Source organism: Ylistrum balloti, unplaced genomic scaffold (assembly GCF_031769215.1).
Source record: "Ylistrum balloti isolate Yb309-2 unplaced genomic scaffold, AGI_CSIRO_Ybal_v1 Utg369802, whole genome shotgun sequence".
In the NCBI taxonomy this organism is placed as follows: domain Eukaryota; kingdom Metazoa; phylum Mollusca; class Bivalvia; order Pectinida; family Pectinidae; genus Ylistrum; species Ylistrum balloti.
Window position 1 is genome coordinate 1,717,875 of NW_026781979.1, and position 13,814 is coordinate 1,731,688.

A 13,814-nucleotide genomic window follows, 5' to 3' on the forward strand; every position below is an offset into this window, starting at 1 on the left:
TAAGCAGGCGTCTGAGCCTTGTCCAACACGGAACTGTACACAGGTGTCTAAAGCTACAAGAAAGCTGATAATTCCCATATACAGGACCTTTAAAAGAAGGAAACAAAATTCCTACACCGAATTGGTAAAAAAGGTCAAGAATAGATGAACATTGTGCATGAAAAGACTTGATGTCATTGGAAATGTAGAATAGCTTACACTGGATCTGTAAATAGAGGCGAAGAATTGCAGGACCAGTCTCCATTACTGTAATTGAACTGTTTACCGGGAATCTTTTTAACTGAAGAGGAGTACACTGATGCTTCCAGGTCCCAGTATACCTACTCATTTTAGTTAATGTCGATTATGTGCTTACAAATAAAAGGAAACATATGTTTTGAGCTACAATTCAATTAATAGTAAAGCTACTGATGTGTAGAGTACTAAAATTTTAATTTTCTATGGAGATATGACTCCAATGTGTCTGGCCAGACTTGTTTTCTAGCACCAGCTCCGGACATAGGCGGCAAGTCCCCCGCCACCCCGCGAGTTATCACAACGTAGATCGTCTGTTTCCCTCGCTAAGCACTCGGAGACCCTTGCGATTCGCGCTAACGATGCCCTGATTAAATCAGGGTTTGTCACTCGCTCACTGACTGCGTACTCTTCCGTGCTTGACACCTGGTCTCGTGGTGTAGGCACCTTTGGTCACTCCCAGACGAATCAGACTGACCCCACCCTATCACGTCTGTTATCCTCGTCTATCAAACTCTTGACAAGGTTAGCGTGATGTATTAATTTCTAAACGCACAGAAATCACAAGAGATTGCTAATTGTGTTATATTGATATATTTTGTCGATAATTTCACGTATGTCAAATGCACCTTTCAGAAAACAAAACCTTTCTGATTGGCGAAGTCCGTTGTTTCAGGAAATACATGAACAGCTGATAACAGAATCTAAGGGAGGTAACTCGTGCACATGGAATATAGTTTTTTTAAAAGAGTGAGCACTGATTGACCTTCGGGATCTGACCGAAATCACTGCGTTTGAAACTGCAGTTTGATGGTCCCTTGGTATAGATTGGAGAAGTGGTGTAATCCTGCATTACACAAGGTAATCGATGTCAACTAGAACTGGCGGTCTGTGTTCCATTGTGAGGCAGTCACCCCTCAAACAGGCACACGACGATTGGGCGCGTAATACACCAGATAAAACTTCTACGATAGCAGGAACAATGATTATTTTTTAAGTTTAGGAATGGCCTCATCATTTACGTGTCTAGTTGTGCTCACGTAGACGAGCTTAGTTTGACCCGGAGCGTACAAAGAAGACGTAAATTACGCAAAAGCCGAATACATAGGCGCTATCTTGAGATAGTTTGTTGAAAATCGATACATACACATAAACAAACGCAGGCAAAACAGTTAGCGCTCCTTCCGCCTAAAGTGTACTCTTACTTACTGATCTACCTATGTGAAGAACGCGACAAGGGACGCAACTGCCGCTGAAGAGAATGGGCGGAGGACAGGACATCCTATGCCCTGACACTACAGAGACTTAATAACTATTGGTTTAGAGAAGTGTTAACTGTGCCTGTGATTAAGATATCACTCCCTACATGTGTCTCTCAATGCACAACACACGTTATCCACTGTATGTGTCTTCAAATGTGTCTCTTAATGTTCACTACACTCTCAACGTAAAGGCACTAAATATACAGTCTAACCTGTATTAAACGGTCACTGGTGGGAAATTATGAAAGTGTCCTTTATAAAGAGGTGGCCTCTTAACTGAGGTTCCTTATTTTCGAACCCAAGTTGCGGCAATTTGCACATTGATATTTGAATACAGTTATAAAACATCATCTGTTATTATTTATCATTAGCAAATAATTTGAAGACAGACCAATCTTTATTTTATGACACAACTATATAACTAGGTATCATTAATGAGCAAAAACGATTGGGAGGGTCTGAAAACGGCCGTTATAAGCAGGTGGCCGCTTAAATAAGGTGGCCGTTATGACAGGTTAGACTGTATATCCAAATGTATTTAACATAGCATTTCCCGTGTCTCTCACTGTACACAATACACCACACGTATGTCTCAATACTAGTGTACAGGACACTTCACCGTAAACATGTGGTTCCCAAAATACACACCACTCATGAATACAGCCCAGAACTCCTCAAACATGCAAGTACATGCATATGCCTGCCATGCATCACACTTCACATGTGTCTCATTACTAGTATGTATGTCACCAGTTTCCATATGTATGTGTCTCAAAATGTACACAACACACCAAAATACATGTGTAACTGTCTCAAAATGTACACACCACTCCACTCACCACATGAAAGTGTCTCCAAACGTGCACACCACTCCACTCGCCACATGAAAGAGCCACCAAATATACACAACACACCACTCCCCGCGTGAAAGTGTCATCAAATGTATTTAATTCACCACTATCTACACGGTTCTCTAAGACTGCAATGTATCATTGATATTCCATCCAATCGATTGTATATCGCAATTGGATATCAGCATTTAAACCAGGAGACATAATCTCATTGGTTTTTGCATGATTCTGCAATAATACTTTGATATTTGTATGGTGTAATACTTGCATTCGCAATAACGCATATTACTAAAATGAGTAAATACATAGCTGTTGGCTGCCTCCCTGAATATCATGCGAGAGGTCCGCCACATGCTACCCAAAGCCATTTGGAAAAATAAAAGCGATCTTCGCTGCCTGAGAAACAGAAACCGTCCCGAGTAGGGTTCGACCGGACTCTTTATTTCTGAGTTGTCACACTAACCTGCTCTACATTTATACATTAACTTGCCGTACAAGTAGTAGACACAATGGCGTTAGCATGGCTATGTTAAAACGTTTTGATCTGTTGTGTGATGTGTCATGACCATATGACTTAATCAACACAATGTAGTGGTATTCTCATGCTACACGTTAAACACGTTGTGTGATCTGCATAGTACATGTACATACAGGCCGAAGTGTTATGTTATGTACTGTTTCGTTAGAGAATGTCTGACATTTCAGGTCTGCATTAGCAATCCGAAAATAAAGATTTGGCGATCGGTTTCGTTTCAGAACGAAAGAAAATCACACGAACATACTAGAAAACGCTTGTATTTTTAAAAGAAAACTGTTGAGAAATGTTCCTCACGAGCGCGTCTGCATGTGTGCGATAATTTTACCAACAAGGCTTTATCTATCTTACGTGCATGTCACACGTGTATAGGCATATACAAAGAAAATACTGCCAGGCATAATCCGTCGATAAACGAACATAAGCATGTAGATAAAAACACACAACTTCAATACAGGATATGTTAAGACCTTAAGCGCATTGACCATAATTGCTTCATAACTAGGCTGGCTCCTTGCGATCAATAGGTTGATAGTAGAAGACTTGCAGTCACACTGCTGGTAAGTGCTCTTGAAATGAAGCCATCTTCATTCACTACAAATTGTCTCCGATCGAAGTTGACATGCCTTTTCTCATGTAACACTCTCGGGAACACTTATTTATAATGACCGAATACGAAACTAAATTGCCAGCTTATAATAGAATATATATTTGCATTTCATCCAATATATTTGCATGAAAATCCAGTATTTTGTTTCAGTGTAATGCGAACAGGTATTGGCCTTATTCCCTGAAGTGCGCATGACGGAGATTCCAAAAGCGAACCCAGCTATCTTGTTACAGAGATTTATTACAAAAAACATTACGTAATTAGGGGATAGGAATCCTCCTTCATCTTTTGTTGGGCATATACACTCTTGTAGTAAGCCACAGTACTTACATGCATGTAGGACGGTTTATCCCCGAGAGGGCAACATCAAGAGAATTTGGTCAAGGAACGTATTTACCGCCAAAGTTGGAGAAGCTAAAGTGAGATAGTATGTATAACAGATTACTGGTAAGGACGATAGGTCAGTGAGATTATGACGTCATGATGTAGAGGTATACCGAAAGGACGGAATATAATGACTGCAATAATGTAAAGGTGTACCGAAATGTCAAGGAAAGTCACAGTCATATAGAAACAATACAGAAACGGCATGGATATCTACCGAGCGTTGGGCCCTGGACGATTGACTGGCAAGTCGATTCATTGAATGGCCACAGAGCTGACTGTAACAGTGACGGACAATTCTTATCCAGTTAGCAACTCATATGTCAAAAGAGAATTCATTGAAATTTTAGAACTAAAAGGTTAAGTTTGATATCGATTTTTACAAGTCGGCAGGTTCTGACATTTACGAAATTGAAAAAAATAAACCTTGCAAATGGTATGACACTGGCCAGCACGGCGCTTACGATCTTGGGGAGACAGCGCCACCTGGCAATCTGCACGTGAAACATACAACTTACATCAGCAAAATACTTCCATACCATATTTGTTATCCATTAACAATGTGGGTCATACGTGTTGAGTAATGTACAATGACAACCATGCAGTTCTGCCGCACTAGATGAACTCTTCAGGTCTGTAAAATTCCGACTGTTTTTTGTCTATCCATAAAGGCGACGACGACAGCAGACGGCAGTGCTTTTCTATACTGTATAAATACTTCTAGCTCATTAAGAGATACAGACTGGTCATCAACCTGCTGCTAAGCTAAATTAGACATTGTCAATCCATTGATAAAATCACTTCACCGTGTGTGTGAATCTTTTGTTTTTGGCCACTTAAGATAACCTGTAAGCGAATATCCAAAGCCATGGTTTGGTGTTAAGCTCACTCATGCACAATATGACAACAATCTTATTTTTGCATTACACCCAAGTCACAAAATCGTGTTTAGTTTACTGTGGCAGGCCATCACATAAAACTATCAATACTCTGTCACAATATTGTATTTGGTTAACTTTGACATACCAGCATAATACACTGTGTCAATTAACCAAAACACAATATTGTATTAAGTTCACTCTGGCAGACCATCACAACAGACTGTGTCAATACCCTGAACCACAATAGTGTGTTCAGTTCACTCTGGAATACTATCCCGACAAACTGTGTCAATTACCCAAACCACAATATTGTGTTAAGTTCACTCTGGCATACTATCCCGACAAAATGTGTCAATTACCCAAACCACAATATTGTGTTAAGTTCACTCTGGCATACTATCCCGACAAAATGTATCAATTACCCAAACCACACTTCAGTTTAGCTCACTCTAGCATACCATTACAATTAGTTTGTCAATAATCCAAGCCACAATATTCTGCATAGAAAATCTACAATTGATTAAAATCATAGAAACATTCCATTAAAGGAGCACACTTCCGCCCATCACGGGAAGTATATAAGCGGATGCAGCGTGACAAATCGACCTGCTCGGAGCATCAGTTTGATTTGTACGCGTGAGTCACTTAGTGTGTCTGCATCAAGCTTCCTGGTAGTAAAGCAATTTGAGGGATTAACAGGTTTTGAGTTGTTGTTTTTTCTTCGGAATTTACTGACATTTTACATCTAGAGACATACAGAGGGTCTTACATACAGTTTGTACATGTATTGTGTGTCTCCAAAAAATACGATTTCGAGATATGATGACACCATGCCTATGATAAGACATTTTCTTACCTTTTTATTTTCTTACCTACCTACTTTTCAGTAACGTCAGATGTCTTCCCGAGACATTGTTGTTGGTATGACCTTGACCGACTCTTCCGAATGTACCATTTTGGGTATCCCATGATGCCTTGCATAGTGATGTCAAGGTGGATGAGTACATTGCGTTTTTTCTGCCGATTTAAAAGAGCAAAAACTAGCGACGTTCTGATGATCGGTTATAATCGAAAATCGAACTTCTGCACCATCGGTTCTTATCTGTAGAATTTCAAAATTAGTTAATAGGTTGAAATATTCTTATATATTGTTCTTTTTATCTTTTCTTCTAAAGTACACGTTTATGAAAAGATTGACTATTTATTAATTGGATTCTAGAAAGTCAAAAAGAATGTGTATACACAAATTATTTTAGAATCAGATCACCAGACCATGTCTCTCGTTTGCAAATCAAATACAATTTGGGTTATTTCCAAATTGATAATCAATTAATATATTTGTGAGGCAACTCCTAGTACAATTGTATCTGAAAAGACACCATTATTCCATCATTTATATAATTTGGCAAAGGAAGAATATGATGACATTTTAGATTTTGATGACGTTTGATGTAGTTTAGGCGAGGTATGTTTACGTTTTACGTTCTATTCGGTCAAGTATGTTGATATAGAATGTAGCAGAACTGTTTTGTACGGTATAATTATACAGAATATCAACGTATTAATTCTTGTCTAAAACACTCACAATCCACGTGGAAACTTCTTCTCGTGTTGATCAAATGGGCATGTTTCAAGGTTGTCATCTTAACCAAGCACAACCCGTCAGGAATCACAAACACGTTTTTTTTTATACTTCATGAAAAGGAACGATATCATACCACTGTAATCGTACCGAGCATTCTGGTTATGATTAAAACAGTGTACACATCCTTGAGTTATATAATATCTGTTCTAATCACTCTGACGCTTGTGAAGAATTAATATCTGCACGTTATAATACTAGGAGACGGCTCATGTGCATACAATCACTTGAAACAGGCACGACCGTAGAAAGAGCTTAAATACCTGACATACAGTCTTTGGAAACATTTAGGGCACCAAGATTCCATCTCGTTCGGCAATTAAGTAGACAAAATATTGCGTTTTGATGCAGATCTCGTCATCTTGGTATCATTGCTACAGTTCAGGAGGCAGGTTATATAAACAGGGTTGGAAATCGATACCGATTGATTGGTTTCTCATTACAACGTAAACTATATGTTAGTCTTGGTCTCGTTTTTTTGATAATCAGGGTATTATTGGCTGAGGTTCGGAGATGTGTGGGACTGTAGTATGTTTCGGAGTTAATAGCTGTGGTCAGGAGATGTGTGGAACTGTAGCGTGCTTCGGACTTAACAGCTGTGGTCAAGAGATGTGTGGGACTGTAGAATGTTTTGGAACATTTCCAACTTTAAATGATATTTTGATTTTAATATATTTAAAAGACATCACTATAACCGACAATAGTAACATATCGGTACACTGTAAAGACTATACATCACCGACAATAGTAACATATAGATATACTGTAAGGACTATACATCACCGACAACAGTAACATATAGGTACACTGTAAGTACTATACATCACCGACAATAGTAACATATAGGTACACTGTAAGTACTATACATCACCGACAATAGTAACATATAGGTACACTGTAAGGACTATACATCACCGACAATAATAACATATAGGTACACTGTAAGGACTATACATCACCGACAATAGTAACATATAGGTACACTGTAAGGACTATACATCACCGACAATAATAACATATAGGTATACTGTAAGGACTATATATCACTATCACCGACAATAGTAACATATAGGTATACTGTAAGGACTATACATCACCGACAATAGTAACATATAGGTATACTTTAAGGACTATACATCACCGACAACAGTAACATATAGGTGTACTGTAAGGACTATACATCACCGACAATAGTAACATATAGGTACACTGTAAGGACTATACATCACCGACAATAATAACATATAGGTACACTGTAAGGACTATACATCACCGACAATAGTAACATATAGGTACACTGTAAGGACTATACATCACCGACAATGATAACATATAGATATACTGTAAGGACTATATATCACTATCACCGACAATAGTAACATATAGGTATACTGTAAGGACTATACATCACCGACAATAGTAACATATAGGTATACTTTAAGGACTATACATCACCGACAACAGTAACATATAGGTATACTGTAAGGACTATACATCACTATCACCGACAATAGTAACATGTAGGTATACTGTAAGGATTATACATCACCGACAATAGTAACATATAGGTATACTGTAAGGACTATACATCACAGACAATAGTAACATATAGGTACACTGTAAGGACTATACATCACCGACAATAGTAACATATAGGTATACTGTAAGGACTATACATCACTATCACCGACAATAGTAACATGTAGGTATACTGTAAGGACTATACATCACTATCACCGACATTAGTAACATATAGGTATACTGTAGGGACTATACATCACCGACAATAGTAACATATAGGTATACTGTAAGGACTATACATCACCGACAATAGTAACATATAGGTATACTGTAAGGACTATACATCACCGACAATAGTAATATATACGTATACTGTAAGGACTATACACCACCAACAATAGTAACATATAGGTATACTGTAAGGACTATACATCACTATCACCGACAATAGTAACATATAGGTATACTGTAAGGACTATACATCACCGACAACAGTAACATATAGGTACACTGTAAGGACTATACATCACCGACAAAAGTAACATATAGGTACACTGTAAGGACTATACATCACCGACAATAGTAACATATAGGTATACTGTAAGGACTATACATCACCGACAATAGTAACATATATATGTACTGTAAGGACTATACATCACCGACAATAGTAACATATAGGTGTACTGTAAGGACTATACATCACCGACAATAGTAACATATAGGTATACTGTAAGGACTATACATCACCGACAATAGTAACATATAGGTGTACTGTAAGGACTATACATCACCGACAATAGTAACATATAGGTGTACTGTAAGGACTATACATCACCGACAATAGTAACATATAGGTGTACTGTAAGGACTATACATCACCGACAATAGTAACATATAGGTGTACTGTAAGGACTATACATCACCGACAATAGTAACATATAGGTGTACTGTAAGGACTATACATCACCGACAATAGTAACATATAGGTATACAGGTATAATAAGTACCTTCAAATTGACATATTACATTGGACAGTGATTCAAAGTATGTTTACTTCCATCGTAGTTGTCAGCACACAAGATAAGATAGGATAAGGGTAGGAAATCTAAAAAGATACGTGTAAATATACAATATCATTTTATTATAATTACCATAGAAGTATAGGTGCAGGTCTGATTTAAAAGATTGATTAAAAATCACTTGAATAAATAGCATCATTTAAGACAAATTTAGATAATAGATATGTACATTAGAGCCAAACAATGAATGAAACTGCATAATACAGCTGTTTCGTCCTTCTAGGACTCCTCAGTGATGCTGCATTATACAGGTGCTTAGTCCTTCTAGGACTCGTTAGTGATGCTGCATCATACAGCTGTTTCGTCCTTCTAGGACTCGTTAGTGATGCTGCATCATACAGCTGTTTCGTCCTTCTAGGACTCGTTAGTGATGCTACATAATACAACTGTTTCGTCCTTCTAGGACTCGTTAGTGATGCTACATCATACAGCTGTTTCGTCATTCTAGGACTCGTTAGTGATGCTGCATCATACAGCTGTTTCGTCCTTCTAGGACTCGTTAGTGATGCTGCATCATACAGCTGTTTCGTCCTTCTAGGACTCGTTAGTGATGCTGCATCATACAGCTGTTTCGTCCTTCTAGGACTCGTTAGTGATGCTACATCATACAGCTGTTTCGTCCTTCTAGGACTCGTTAGTGATGCTAGCCCCATAAATCTGTACATTCTGTAATTTTCATACATCTGATATTTTTTCTTAAAATGAAGGCAAAGCCAACATATATGTGCAGACTGATATTTCTATTTCTTCTGCTATTAGCAGAACACAGAAGGTGGTGTGGTGATTCATATCCATATACTTTGTACTTCCTTTAACAAAGAATTTCAATTTTAACATGGTGATGATTTGCCATTTCAGTAAAGAGATCGCATTGGTCCCTAGTGAGTAAACCCTTTCTCTCATTGGTCAGTAAGGAATTGAAATAGAACATATAGCTTTTTGTTAGCCGTATAGGAATTGAAATTATTTCTAAAATATCTATTATGCCAACACAGACTGGCGTGAACAAATAAGATGATATAGCGATAACTTCAAGCTCTTTTCGTGCAATAGTGGGAGCATTTTTGGTGCTGACGTCTACGAGCGGACTTGTTGGCATGGTTACGGAGAGATGAAGCGGGGCGGCGACAGAAGACACAGGAGGGATGTCGCATCCTAAAACACAATGTAATAGTGTCATCAAATGAAAAATTAGAGGGTGGGAGGGGGAGGGAGGAATGCAATAATAGCAAGATAAGACAAAACGGTTAAAGGAGTGCTTTCTCCCGCTCTCCGCTCAAGATACAAACTTCAAACGCCACTCCAAAGTAAAAATGCCAAAGATCCATGAGCGTGTCCACAAAGTGCATGTTTGTTACGTTATAGTCTCAAGCTGCAAGGAGAACCTCCTCCCTAAATATTGAATTTGTGCAGAAATATGAACTTGCCTGATACAGGTGCTGGCCTGATGTAATCAATGGTTTTAATAGAAGTCCTGTTGTAACATTAATCGTGTTTATGGCTATAAGAGAACGCCAGTCTGTACACAACTTAGGCAATTTTGAATTTAATATGAAACACTGCGAGTTGTAAGATGGATAAGCCGATGTTGTTAAACAGTGGTTAAGGTTTTGGTCGGACCAAGGGAAGTGGTAGAATGATAGGCCTACAACAGTCTGTAGAGCAGGCCTTGGTTATCATCACAAGTTTTATCTGTTAAGTATTCTTTAAAAATTCGAAAGATTTTTTTTCAAGCCAGGAAATAATCCCCTGCTGTACTAGGAAACTGGAGATACCGACTGTTTACTAAAGCGGTATGCGGGTATAGCTCCACCGGTATTGCATGGAAATGTGTACTAATCGGTCCTATGTTACTGCATGGAAAGCGTACAGTATTGCATGGAAAGCGATCATGTGATACCCGGTCCTACAGTATTACGACCGTGTGATACCCGGTCCTACAGTATTACGACCGTGTGTTACCCGGTCCTACAGTATTACGACCGTGTGATACCCGGTCCTACAGTATTACGACCGTGTGATACCCGGTCCTACAGTATTACATGGAAAGCGACCGTGTACTAATCAGTCCTACAGTATTACATGGAAAGCGACCGTGTGATACCCGGTCCTACAGTATTACGACCGTGTTTTACCCGGTCCATCAGTATTGCATGGAAAGCGACCGTGTACTAATCAGTCCTACAGTATTGCATGGAAAGCGACCGTGTGATACCCGGTCCTACAGTATTACGACCGTGTTTTACCCGGTCCATCAGTATTGCATGGAAAGCGACCGTGTACTAATCAGTCCTACAGTATTGCATGGAAAGCGACCGTGTACTAATCAGTCCTACAGTATTACATGGAAAGCGACCGTGTGATACCCGGTCCTACAGTATTACGACCGTGTTTTACCCGGTCCATCAGTATTACATGGAAAGCGACCGTGAACTAATCGGTCCTACATTATTATAAACACGTATTATGGACAGATGGACAGTGTCATTGTCTTTCAATATACTAAAAGTGTCATCTACCAGTTTCAAATATATATTGAAACCTTCAAGTCAATTGGATTAAGTGCAATTTTCAATCATTCCAGTAAGATTAATTATTATCATCAAAATTATTTTAAATTCTGGATGTTTTTCTGTCTCCTGTTGGTATCTGTCTCTTTGATAATGAAATATCATTCTTTCCTATTTGTTGTGTAAACACAGAGCGAAATTGTGAAATGATCATCAAATAACAAATGGTCGAATTCTGAAACATCAAATTCACACACATTCTATATAACCATATACAAACACAATATGATTAACTACATCCATATTTGTATATGTTAGTTTACCAATATTTTATCACAACCAGACTATTTTTGATGGACTGATTATATTTAATCTGAATTGATTAACTGAACTATTTACATGTATAACTGATTATACAAACGAAATGAAAGAATACTTACTGTACAAATGAAAATAATGGTACGACAGCAAACAAAATGGTTTTATCAAATAATGACTAACGAATTCAATAAACGACTTAAAGTCAGTAGTTGATATTGTAAAAGTAAACAGAGAGAGGGAGAAGATGGAAATTGTAATAATGAACATTATTTTTAAAAATCACTGAATAGACGAAAGTGAAAAAATTGTAAATGATAGCTTTAATTTTCAAAATAAAGCTATCAGATTGAAAACTGAAGTAAATGTTATATACTGTGATATGTTCCACGCTATAGTCTTAATGTAACAACAATTGACTGAGCCTTCCACGAGGCCTCCAGTGATATTTAAATCATCACATCTTAAAAAATGGGCGTCTCTGTAAATTACCGTTTCGTCTTACTAACATTTAAAATCCCGCGAGGACGAGAATACGTAGCTCGTGAGTCGCTATATCGAGCGGACAACACTCACGCGTCTGTCCCCATTGGACATCTGACCTTTAACACTACAATCAATATCACACTGAAATTAACAAGACAGATTGTGACGTCACTAAGGAAGGGAATCTAAGCGTTACATATATTTATATACGATGTTGTATTTTAAAAAAATATCTTTTCATGAATTTTGTTCTTCTACCTGAAACGTTTACTGACTGTCATGGGTATAGCTGTAAATTTGTGTGAAAATCGGAAACTTATCTAAATCTATCTGTGTAAGCACATCGGACGAAGAGAGCTGGTGGCTCACCAATTTGAATGTAAGATGGAGGCAATCTTCAATAATAAGAAATGACGGGAAAAGCCGACGTTCTCCGATTATAATATATGGTGGAGAAAGCCAAGCATTCTTCGGTTATAATATATGATGGAGAGAGCAGGGCGTTCTCCGATTATAATATATGATAGAGAAAGTCGGGCGTTATCCGATTAAAATATATGATGGAGAGAGCCGGGCGTTCTCCGATTATGATATATGATGCAGAGAACAATGCGTTATCCGATTATGATATATGATGCAGAGAGCAGTGCGTCCTCCGATTATAATATATGGTGGAGAGACCCGGGCGTTCTTCGATTATAATATATGGTGGAGAGACCCGGGCGTTCTCCGATTATAATATATGATAGAGAAAGTCGGGCGTTCTCCAATCATAATATATGGTGGAGAGAGCCGGGCGTTCTCCGATTATAACATAGGATGGAAAGAGCCGGGCGTTCTCCGATTATAATATATGATGTAGAGAACAGGGCGTCCTCCGATTATGATATATGATAGAGAGAGTCAGGCGTTCTCCGATTATAATACATGATGAAGAGAGCCTGGCTTTCTCCGATTATAATATGTGGTGGAGGAGAGCCTGGTCGTCTCTAAGTGGAATATACGACTGAATCGAAAGGTGTACGACCTTAGGAATTGAACGGAGACAGAAAGAAATATTTTGAGTTTGCATTTTTTATGATTATTACGTCTGTTCACGGTGAATTGCATCAAGTCCATTCCCGATTTAATTGGTTATTTCCACAAAGCTATGATCACAAAGATCGTCGAGAGAGTTGTATATCTTATTTCTCTCATTACATCACGTTTAGTATATACAGTGTAACGTCATGTCATTCCATGTTAGTTCTTACTATGGCACTATCTAAAATATGTACCATGTGATGGGAGAGATGGTGTCTGTAGGGAGGAAGGGCATATTTACTACCAACCACTCAAAGATAAAGCCTATATAGTCATACTACGCCACCTACAGGAGGATGCGGCGCGGAGATATTGATCTCGGGATAAATCAGGTGAGACTGAACATGCTGTCAGTTACATGGGTTCACGTGCACATACGTCACGCCTCGCTCACGCGTAAAAGCGCTTGTCCCCA

At 38.4% G+C, this 13,814-nt stretch overlaps 1 protein-coding gene across 4 annotated transcripts in view; it reads right to left on the reverse strand.

The window, feature by feature from the left end:
* Positions 1–13,814, reverse strand: part of LOC132544559 (neuronal acetylcholine receptor subunit alpha-10-like) — a 201,414-nt gene that overhangs the window by 136,873 nt on the left and 50,727 nt on the right. The window contains exon 1 of one of the 4 annotated variants that reach the window (XM_060208172.1): positions 5,634–5,768. The exons of the other annotated variants lie outside the window; for them this stretch is intronic. The gene's annotated coding sequence lies outside the window, so the exon portion shown is untranslated. Of the gene's footprint in view, positions 1–5,633; positions 5,769–13,814 lie in introns of those variants that run through there. 4 annotated transcript variants of the gene reach the window in all.